Below are 11914 nucleotides of genomic sequence, written 5' to 3' on the forward strand. Positions count from 1 at the left end.
TCTTTATAGTGGTCTTTTGTTTTACTTGTGGAGGAACATGGATTTGGGGGTATTTTACAGAGTGAATTTGGGAATTTTTTTTATCAGGGATTTTTCAGTTTTCCAATAGGGAACCCCAGAATTCCTGCAAGGGAGGCCAGTGGCAGGACCCTGCTTGCTCAGAGCTGGCACTTTGGACCCATCTGGCTGTGGCTGACCTCCTGGACAAATGGGGACAGGAGGACATGCTTTGACAGTTCAAAGCAGGCCACCACACCTGGAACATCTTCTGGATGATAGTTGCCCAGATGGCTGGGCAGGGGCACAAATAGCAGTAGTGCCGCACAAAGGCCAACCCTGTAACCACAGTCCACTGGTAGCTGGCCCAGAGGGGCAGATGCCTCTACTGACTCTGCAGTCCCATCCGAGTCTGGCAGGTACACTGCAGGGCACAGCCAGGCCGCAGCCCCCACTGCTAGACTGCTGCAGTGGGTAGAGGGTGCAGGGAACTCTTAGGGCTGCTTCAGCAGTCCAGATGGCACCAGGGGTAGTGTCCCCAGGTACCAATTAGCTGGGCCACAGAAGCTCCTGAGAGCTAGTAGCCCTGAGCTGCTTGCCAGGGCAGCTTTTTATACTGCTGGGGACATCGCTCCCAGCTGGACCTGGGCTCTAGCTCCCCCTGGCTGAATATCCAGGAGGAGCCAGGCAGCTTTTTTTTGCCCCAAGTGGCACAATTTGCTCCACAACAAAGTGCATGTCTGAGCACGTGCGCTGAAGCAAAAAGCCCCGGCTCAAATTTGCACTGCTTCTATTTGAGCTGCTGCAAGCGCACGTGCTGCAAGCGCACCTGTAAAGCTGAGATATAATTATGTCAGCCAAAATATAAAGTAATAATGAGACTTTCTTCTAACTGAGAAATAACGGGTGTGTACGTTCCTTCCCCAAATACACAGAGTCTGCGTGTTAGCTGTCAAATAGCTCAAATTTTAGGGAGATTTTAACTTGTAAATCTAAAATATTTTACATAAACATAAGGGTAAATATAAACTAATGACCAATAGAGAGAGGCAAGATAATTAAACTAGGTAATAATATTTAGCTCACATCCTATAAGAGCCAGGAAGACAGAAAGATTTTTTTCTTTTTCCTGTCAGATGGGTCAGCAAGTTTTTCTCATACACAGCTTCTCTGAAAAACTAAGGCCAGGTACAGACATTATATTTTTACTGGTATAAGTGATTGGAAACCAGTCTATATACCCAGAACAGAAGTTTGGTGCAAATAGACTGGTTTAAAAATTGCAGAACCCAATCCAAGATAAACCCGGATCAATGTGCACTCATACTTAATTGATTTAGGTTAGACCAATGAATCGAACTTCTGTACCAGATCCCGTAGCAATTTATGTTAGGTCTCTGTCCCCAGAATCCCAGGCACCTTTGTGGCCTCCCCACTAGCACTCGCCCTGTACTTGGCTGCTCTGAGAAGCACCCAGCAGGCCCCATTCCTGAGCTCTCACAGAACCAAGTAAGCACAGACCCTTTCCAACACAGACCTTTTCCGCAGCCCTGCCTCCTGCCTCTGGCCAGCTGCCAGCAGGCATTGTTGAGGGTGGGGGGAACAGAGACATCTATGCCCCTGCAGAAACCCTACCACAAAGCACCTGACCATGTACACAAAGTCCGGGCACTAAGCTCAGGAGAATCACCACAAGCCGGAGTAGCACCACAGAGTCTGACTGGGCTGCCGGGCACAAGCAAGCATTCCTGCGTCTCCCTCCCCTATTGTCTGTCAGTTACACCATATTGTCTGTCAGTTACAGACAACTGTCAGCTGTAGACAGGAAGCACAGAGTGTGGGATGGCGGGGCATGGGTGACTGGTGCCTCCTGGTTTTGGGGGGGCACCAGCTGCCGATCACTGATGTGGGGGGGGCAGGGTCCCCAGCAGCCAATTGTCACCGTTGGCAGAAGTGCTGGTGGCAAACCAGAAGCACCGGTAGCAAACTGGAAGTGCCACCGATGCTTCTCAAGGGGGGAACCAGCCAGCACTCCCCACTCCCTGGCCAGAGGGGGCCAATTTTAGGGGGGCATATGCCTCTATGTACCCCATAGCATTGCCTATGGGGTGGGGGGGGATGCTCATGACTGGCAGTCTGGTTGGGCTCTGTGGTGCTGTGCCTGCTCATGGGAGTTCTCCTGGGCTCAGTGTCAGGTGTGTGTGTACATCATGGGGTGCTCATAACAGGGTTCATGCAGGGACTCAGCCTGCCTGCAGTTGACAGATACCTGTGGATGACGGACAATGCAGCAGGGAAGGAGGGAATGCTCGCCCATGCCTGCTAGACAATCAGGGGTGGCCCGGATGCTTGGTAGTCTCTTACATACCAGGGAGCCTGTGGGACCTTCTGGGAGGCATGCAGGTTTTCCCCCCAACCTGCTGGTCTTGGCCAGTGCAGGCAGCCTACATACCCCCTGCCCCCCTCCAAAGGGCAAATGTGTGTTCTGTTCTCTACTGATCCTACCTACACCCATTAAAGAAAACCATGTAACTTAGATATATTCCACCTCAGGCTTTTTGAATGTCTGTACTTAGTGTAAGTGAAAGTGGCTTCTGATGAATTTCTGCCTCCTAAGACAGGCTAAGCCTGTCAGGAAAAGACAAGAAATATTATGCAACTTCCACCATATGATGTGATTTTTTGTGAACTGGCCAGATAAACCAGTAACAAACTGAATATTCATGGTAAATCTGATAAAAGTTCACAAATATCCAGAGACAGAAAAAGTTTGTGAAATATTTTTATAATTATGAACAAAATTTGCTTCTATTTTATGGGCACTTTTGGAATGTGAATCAAGGTTGATTTTAAATACCTCTAGACCTCACAGCTCTCCTATTAATCTCTAGTTTTGTGTTTGTTAACAGGTCCTTATATGTTTCAGATACTAATTCCAAACTGATGGGTAAAATGGCAAGCATTCTGAGCAATTCTGCAGAATTGAGTTTTGAACTGAAGATATTAGTATTATATAAAATGTTGTTACATTATTTTCTTCATTCCAATTGTTTTCTTCAGATGCAACATAATCATTACATTAATTATAAACTAACAGACAATTCTGAGACCTATACTTACTCTAGGAAGTAACATTACCCAAATGACTTGTATAAAAATTCTCTGAACTAGTAAGAGAAGAAAATAATAAAGTTCTTATAATATTCCTTTGCTCAAATAAAATTAAGAGTATTTTCTTAGTTGATTGTTTAACATCTTACTCCTGTCACTTATTTCCTTTCATCCTTATTTTTCTTGTTTTCCTTTATTCATATTTCATTTCTTGAACTCCTTATCTTTCTAATCCCTTATCCTTTACGTTCTTGCTTTATCTCTCATTCCACCATTTTCTTCTATGTTTCCTAAGCCTATCTCCTTTCCCATGCTAGGCTCCCCAGGCTTTTCATGCCCTCTGAACCCTTTTCCCTTTCCCCCAGTTCCATACCTTTCCCATCTCTTTCATTTTCCTTACAGCAATCTGCACAGAACAATACCAGAAGTAAAATTGGCAAGCTGACAAAAAGAACAGTTGGAAAGAAAAGTTTACTCAAAGAAAGAGAGGCTTATTTCTTAAAAAAAAATATATCTATGGGAAGGGGTTTGCCAAATCATCTGCTTTTTCAGATGTAGATTATTGAGCCTGTTTCTACAATGCGTGTGTGGAAAGGAACAAAAAGGACTTTCAGACTACCAGATGACTTGAGTATACCTAGGTAGGATTCTGATGTGGAGCAGGACATCAGTAACTCTGAAATGAGTATTCTGTGTTATGTAAAAATAGCAATCTGAAACTAAGAACTCATGTAAAATAGCACAAGCTGGGGATACAAAGGTTTATCTTGCTTCATTTTTACAAAGGTATTGCAGGTAATCTCCAAACAGTGAGATAAACTAATAATTATGTTAAAATGTCTATAATCCTGTTTATCAGCTACCTGAATAATCTGGGCGGAGTTATTAAAGAAAAGGAGGATGGTGTGAAAAGGGCTAAAACAAGATAAAGGTGTAGCCTCTCTTCTCCTGGCTCATTACAACCGGAGAGGCTTCAAATAATTAATAACTGGAGTGAGAGTTGATTTATTTTGGTATTGATTTTTATTGTTTGAAAATAAGGCAAAGTGTATGAAGTGAACTGTGGTTAGGACTTTTATTCTACCTCCTTTCCCCTTGCTGGTGAGCTTGAATCTTGATTTATTGTGACTTACTGAAAGAGGTCCTCTGGTAAGAATTCGTCAGCATCTGTAAGTTACTCTTTCAATCAGCTTTTATATCCTGAAGTGGCTTGACTTGCATAGATTTTTAAAAGTTATAACAAGTAGTTAATTAAGTCAATTTTGGGGTCTACTAAACTTTATGGTGTCCAGTTCATATCTCTGTGGATTAACACAGTAGAATCTAACCACTCTGAAAAAAGAAATGTGTGAACTCACCAGTAGGTCAGTATCATTGACTTTTTGATAAAACTTTTTCAAAATTAAGGTGGTTTTCAAATACACACATTTTTAAAGGAGGACAGATGACAGAAGGCACCAGGGTTCAGAGTAAATTACTCAGATCTCTCTCTCACCTATAATCAGCAAGCTACAAAAAAAAATCCTAAAGTTTGATATTTTTGTTGTGGCTTCCTATGTCTTCTAGCAGCCTATCCTGTACATCAAAGGTCACAAAAGAACACAATGAGTCACTAGAAACGCCAGAAGAATGCTGTATGAACAATTATTATACGTAAACTGCACCCTGGTATTTCATGTCTCTGCCAACTCGAAGTAATACAGCCCATTTCCTTTCCCCTACCTCCTCCCTACCTTGCAGTCCTTGCCCATAATAGTAAATAGCTTCTTTATTCTGCTCCAGGAGGCTTGTGTCTTATTTTTTTTTTTTTGCATTCATACTCTTGCATTTTGGGCTGCAGTGATTTGAAGTCTTCTGCTGAAATGTTTTAGGCTCCATCCTGGTTTTCTTTAGCATCAGTGCTGCAGAGTCTCCATACTGCTGCCAGGCTATGCAGCTGAAGACACCATTAAATCACCCTTATTCATTCATTCCTCCTTGATCATCTCCACATCCTATAGCTGAAGAAATCAGTGCAGATCCCTCTGCATCCATTAACTCCATTCAAATCCATTCATATCAGCACAATATAAGCCATACTGGGTCATATAATGTGAGTCAGTGCCAAATAGACCCTTATTTTGGTGGTTTTCACATAGAAGTAATAATGACCCACCAACCTTGGAATTTCATTTTATATTGAAACCCCAATTTTCATACTTTGAGTGTCTGAAAGTGCCAATGACTTGTTTTGTTGCTGTTATGTACCACAGAAGCTGATGGGCATGCTTGTCTTACTTATCATGTGCTCTATGGCTTAATATCTTAGGAAAAAAAGAAAAAAGTAAAGGATTTTATTGACTAAATACTGGCAGGGGGAAACAAAGCAGGAAGTGTTTTTTTGAAGCATATATGACTTTTGTGAGAGTTAATTAGGTAATGCCAATATAAAGTTAGTTTTTTGAATTCATTGTTATTACCTATACATTCAAAGAGCTCTGCAAGTTGTTGAATATTATATGAATTCCACAGGTTGATGTCTATTACCTTTCAGAAGCAACAGTGTTATCTAGAAAAATTCTGATGACAAGCAGTACCAACTGGCATTCTCTCAAGCTTTCTGCAGTAAGAAAAGAAAGGGGGGAAGTATGATAACATCTGAATAAGCTTCCCTGAAGAAAAGTTTTAGTTAAATCATAAGCTTTGTTTTTAGGATTGTATGGCTGTTGCATTTCTGCTTTTCTATCTGGAATGTGAAGGGGAAGGACAGCAGATAAAGATGTTTAACTATTCTCAAACTAATCATATTTTTCTTTATACAACTCTAGTAAAATGTGTGTTTTGAAGTAAAATATTCCTTCATGTTTTATGCCTCAAATCTTGTAGTGTCACCATTAGCAAATGATTTAACTGCATCTTGCTTCAGTTAACATTGATTTACCTAACAGGTAAGTTATCTGTAAGGTTTGCTATCAGACTTAATACAGTGTAGTGTTAAAAGTCTAGTCAGAAGGTCCAGTGTTCTGATCCTAAAGTTGACAGCAATTGAACAACCTACTGAAATGAATGTAGAGACTACAGTGAGCTTTCAAAATACGTATTGCAAGACTGAAATCTTTTGATTCTTGACTCAACTACTGACTCTGTATAAACCATTCAACATCCTGTTTTCACCTGTTTAAAAATAAATTAAAAATAAGGAGACAGTGATCTGTGAGGATTATGGTCCAGTCTTGGAGGAGGCCCATATCATGCCCACAAAACCCCAGTGAAATCATTTTGTTTCCACATTAGTTTAAGGGCAGACCCACCATCAGCTCCTTCAGTGAGTAACATTATTAAAGTTGTTTGAAGTTTGCAGTGGTACACAGTAAGGTGTTTTGGTATCCCTGAATGAAAGCTGCTATAAAAATGCATCATTATTAATAAATAGTTTTAGGGTCAGGTTTTAAGAAGTGTGTGGCATGTTATAAGTTCCTGACTGGTGAGTTTTGCCGACTCTGAAATGCACTTGAAAACCATAATGTGCATTTGCCCATACCTTTATGCGTGCAAAAATCCAGCAGGATTATACTGTCAGATAGCTTTCAGAAATTGAACCTACATGCACACACAAAACAAGAAAATAATATGCACTCTTGTAATGTAACTTTACAAATGTGGCCTGCCATAAATTATGTAAATTAATTAAAATGCTCAAAACTCACTGTACTATAAAATACTGAACACAATGAGACTTAATACGAGAACATTAAGAATTTCAATCCTCCTCTGGAAAGATAAGATATCCGTCTCATTCTCTTTTAGCTACACTATCAGAAAGTAGGAGAGTGGGGGCAGTTGAAACAGAGGGTTGTTTGCTCCTCCAAAGTTTTATTGTGGTGTTTTTTGCCTTTGCCACAGATGCTCCATGCTCATCAGCTGCTGTGTTCCTCGGAGGGAGGGAGGGGAGGGAGAAAGAAAAATTGCCAATAACATGGTACCCTTAAGTGTAGGCATGCATAAAAAATTGCTGAAAATTGGGTTGTGGTATGTGTTCTTATTTTAGATTTGCCCTTGTTAACGTCTTTTTAATAAACAGGTGCATACACTTCCCCAAGCTGTCACTGTTGTTTACCCAGTCTGCACACTTTATAAAATCGACTAATGGAATAGACCCAATCATCATAAGGCTCTGTGTTAATAAACCAGAGCTTCAAACTTTTCATGAAAATACTGTTACAATATAGCAATTCTGATTTATTTATTTATTTGATAAAAGCTTTCAAGCTTTGTTTTTAAAGATAAGCCTATGTCTCATTCTGGTGTTACTTACGTTCATTCAGCATGATATTGTAAGTAGCATGTTTCACACACACTTTACAGAGTTACAAAACATATATGGGTTGGGGAGAGATAGAGATGAGGACTTTGAGGGGGGAAATAGAAATCAAGTATCAACTGGGATTTCAAATTAAGTATAATATTGTTGTATGTAAACATACAGAAGGCTCCAGTTACAATGCTCTGCACAGAGCAAGGCTCTTGTACCATGAAAGACAGAACTGTGGTAAGACTATGGGAAAAGATAGAAAGAGGCAGCATTGAAAAAGTAAATAGTGAAAGAATATTTAAGTAGGCTGGATCAATAATTAAATTACCGATAGATTAATAGATGAATATGCTAAAGGCATTAACTTTATCTTCCTTTCGCTTCCACGTCACACTACCAGCAATCAGGTACTTCTGTTCAGTCAATCTGGGACAGATAACTTTAATGGTACAGAACACAGAATTGCTGCAAGTAACAAGTTTCTGCATCAGTCTTTAGCGAACATGTCGCTTGCAAGATGTGCCCGACTGATGGACCTTGTGAATTTATGTTTAAGTTGACATATCCAATTATAATCTCCTAAAGAGAGATGATTTTTATGATGTGAACAACTGTCTGTAAGGAATACGACTGATCTACTTCACAAAATCTAACAAATTGCTACCGTAAGGGGGGACTACTTTGGGATGCTACTGGCCTTAGTTGGGCTCAAGTCTGTGGCATATATATGAAAAGGTTCATAACCCATTATAAATCCCTGAACCCATCCAGCCCCCACTATTTAAGTAAGAAGAACCGATTGCTGTGGATGACTTCATAGGGCTACAAGCTGTTTGATTAGACTAAAAATATTTGAGTACTCCCTACCTTGGTCTGTTTTGCTGTGCCTTGATGAGAAACAACACTGATGATGCAGCTTTTACTATTAATGTTGCTTTTACTATTAATGTTGCTTTTTCTGGGAAAACAAAAAGCAGAGGGTGGATTTTTTATAGTAGGCAGATGGAGTGATTTACAGTGGGGTGGGTGGGGAAAGCACTAAAGTACTAATTAGGGGCATACTCATTAGGCCAAGCAAATAGTTAATCCCTGTCACATAGGGGTAACATAGTTGCCAACCTTGAACTCTAAATTAAAAGCACTCTGAGTGCAAGAAAGTGTTCTTTTCTGCAGCTTCCTCAGTACCATCCCTCTACCATAATACTGTGGTATTTTTCTTTCTTTAAATTCTGGGCTCCAACTAATTACTGGCAGGAAGTGCCTATTTTTATGCCATTCGTATGCAAATGAGTGAGAAAAGTAGAAAAATATTCTCAAGGAACAGTTACAATATCTGTCCATAGATTACTAGCCAATTAGAAAATGGTATTATAGCTGCGGGACGTTAGCAGAAGACTATGGCCAAAATGTTTCTGGGTGGGAGCCTGAAGTTTAACTTCAATGAGACCTGTAGATACTTAGTCCCTTTTCTCTGAAAATGAGGCCTTAGGTGTCTCAAGTTGGTCACTTGCAAATTAGTAGAAACGCTTTACCATTTTGGCCTTCATTTCGCTGCCTCAATTTGTGTTCTACCCATAAGATAGGAGTGAAGGTGTGCTGAGAATAAATAATATAACAGGACTGATGCTTCCTGCATTTTGTAACTCAGCATATCTACTGACAGGAACAACGTTTATAAGATGAGGGCTAAATTTTGCAAATGTTATAATATGTAAATGTTTATTATTATTTACTTAAGATTTTTAATATTTCTTGCTTCCACTTAGTCAAAACAAAACAACCCTCCTCTCCCACCTTGCAAACTGCCCATCTTGTGATATTTTGGCCCTTCAACTTATGATGGTATTCGTATAGAGGCACATGACAACGCGAAACCATCTGAAAACAAATTAGCTCATTTTTTCTTGACTGTAAGAGAATACCTGATTTTTAATTTAGGTTAATCCCTATGCAGATTGGGCTCCTTTCCTACCCAAAGCAAGGAAAAAAATGTAATTCTTAAGGGCACTGTCTCACAGTCCTTACACAGTTAAACTTCCTGGGAATGTTGCCTGTCTTGGGCTTCTCCTATCTTTATCTCAAGCCTTCCTTTCAAAAAGTAGTTTAGTCTACTTCCACATACCTAAAGATAGTAAATGTGCTAAAACTGAGTCAAGGCTAGAAATCTTATTTTTGTGAAAACCTGTCTGAGGATCCTTGTAACTCAGGCTGGGGCACCTGAGTTTTTACAAAACACACCACCATATCACCTATATCCTATGCCTGAGATCTCAATAGTTATAACACCTGCAAAAGTTTGATTCTCCACAGGAAAGAATATACTCCTCCTCCAATCCCTCAATAAGCCTGATTATACTCGCTTTATTTTGCTTCTCCCACACCAACTCCTTTTTCATGGTTTTTATCTTTCCTCAGCTGCACTTCAAATTCCTTTTAGTACCTCTTTGTTTTCCCCTAAAATCATCATCACCCAACCTCCTCTGGTATTTCCCAGTCTTCATTTTCCCCAACATAGCACTTCTTTTTTCCAGTCTGCTTTGTAGATGCTGTAGGTTGTGAAACCTAGTAAAACTATCTACTGTAAAATATCCTGGAAATGAACCACCTACTCTTTATGTACTCTAAGCTACTGGGCTAAGAAAACACCATTCACTTATCCACAGTATGCACTTATCATTAAGTTAATACAAGCAATGCGTATTAGCACTGACAGCCTGTGTACTTAGAGTATTAGCAGCCCTGCAACTGCCTAGCTCCCATCATTTTCAATGCTGCTTCTAGCAGTATGGAAACTGATCATCCAAAGTTTGAAAGTGAACGGAGTTAGTTCCAGGGCTGTTTGTCAGGAGTCTTAAAAACTGAAGGGAGAGGGCAGTCTTGAAAATGATGGAATTGGTCAGTTCCAAAGGCTTCTAATAGCAGTCCCATGACAGCTGCTCTCTCTTTACTTTCTGGCAGACTTACACAGTTAGAAACTAGACAGTCACAGCTAGCATGTAGTTAAGGGGAGTACAACTGCCTTATAAAGCTGACAGTGGGGATGAAAGCTGCTATGCACTGAAGTGGTCTATGCACTTAACTGACTCTGTCCTTACAATACAAGGCGGTGGTTCTCAATCTATTGAGGCTGGAGGCAGCCCTGGGCAAATGCCAGCTCTTACTTTTGACTTGTTTTACTCGTTATTCTTCTGTAGTTAACTTTGGTGACGAAGACCCCACACGACAGCTGCCTATACACGTGCTGCGGATGGGACATTTTAATTAGGGTGGTACCACTCTAAATAAAAATTACTGTGACACAGATTAAGCCCCGCACCTTTCAAAATGGCTGCGAGGGTGCTTTAGTTAAACCTGGTGAATACGCTTTAGTTAAAGCGCCCCCACAGCCATTTTGAAAGGTGGGGGGTTTAACACGCGTGATGGTGAGGGGGCTCGTTCCTGTTCCGGTTAGATGAATGGAGTCTGCTCTGACACCTAACTGAAATACAAACAGGCACGTCTGCGGGCATGATGATCTTCCAAGGTCCCTTTCAGCCTTACAATCTGTGAATCTATAGGCAGCCGTATGGGCCTATGGCTGCCCCTACACGTGCCGGTTTGTTAGGACTCCATTCATCTAACTGGAACATGAACGAGTCCCCTCACCATCACGCGTGTTAACCCCCCCACCTTTCAAAATGGCTGCAGGCCTGCTTTAGTTAAACCTGGTGAATGAGCTATAGTTAAAGTGCCCAGCCATTTTGAAAGGTGGGAGGCTTAATACCTGTCACAGGGAGCTGTTTTAATTAGAGTGGTACCACCCTAATTAAAATGCCCCACCCGCAGCACACGTATAGGCAGCCATCGTGTGGGGGGAAAAAAGCCATCCTATCCTGTTGTTGTCTCGCTGAGGTCTTTGTCATCAAAGAAACTGCAGAAAAATAACAAGGGCAAAGAAGTCAAACGTAAGAGTACCCTTCCTGTGGGAAAACCCAACCCCACTCTACAGGCAATTCTCACTTCGCGTTCATCGCTTCCCGAAAAACCGGGCACGAAGCGAAACCGACCCGAGACGGCGACCGCGTTACAACGAAACTCGCCGCGCGCTCAGCAGAACCGGGGATCAATTTAAAATGAGTGTCGTGGCGAACCCTGCTGCCGTCTCGCTGAGGTCTGTCACCAGCGTGAACCCCGGAAAAGCAACGTGGAGCAAAACATGTCCTTTGCATTTGTGAAGAGAGGAGGTCCGGGCGCCGGGCTCGGCCTGCTCGGGACCACGGCCCCTGCCTGCACAGGAGCCCAACATAAACGCCTTCTTTTTTCTTTTTCTTTCCACCCCCGCCCCCCGGGCGAAAGCGGGGTCTGTTTCTTTTCTCATTTTACCTCGACACAACCCACTACTGACGCACCGGGCCTAGCTGGCCGGCCGGGGATGACGGAGGCCCGGGCAAGGGGGCGCCCATGGCGGGGGCGGGGGCGGTAGCGCGGGCCGGGCCGGGCCGGGCCCGTTGTCTGCGGTGCGGAAGCGCTGTCGGC

General features: G+C 42.0%; 1 long non-coding RNA gene across 3 annotated transcripts in view; it reads right to left on the minus strand.

Moving 5' to 3' along the window:
* Positions 1-11908, minus strand: part of LOC112549887 — a 155376-nt gene extending 143468 nt beyond the window's left edge. For all 3 annotated transcript variants that reach the window (XR_003093490.1, XR_003093491.1, XR_003093492.1), the window contains exons 1-3: positions 11762-11908; positions 8267-8357; positions 5635-5707 (exon numbers count right to left, since the gene is read on the minus strand). This is a non-coding gene — a long non-coding RNA (uncharacterized LOC112549887). The remainder of the gene's footprint in view (positions 1-5634; positions 5708-8266; positions 8358-11761) is intronic.
* Positions 11909-11914: the final 6 nt, after the last annotated feature.

Source organism: Alligator sinensis, unplaced genomic scaffold, assembly GCF_000455745.1.
Source record: "Alligator sinensis unplaced genomic scaffold, ASM45574v1 scaffold693_1, whole genome shotgun sequence".
Lineage (NCBI taxonomy): Eukaryota > Metazoa > Chordata > Crocodylia > Alligatoridae > Alligator > Alligator sinensis.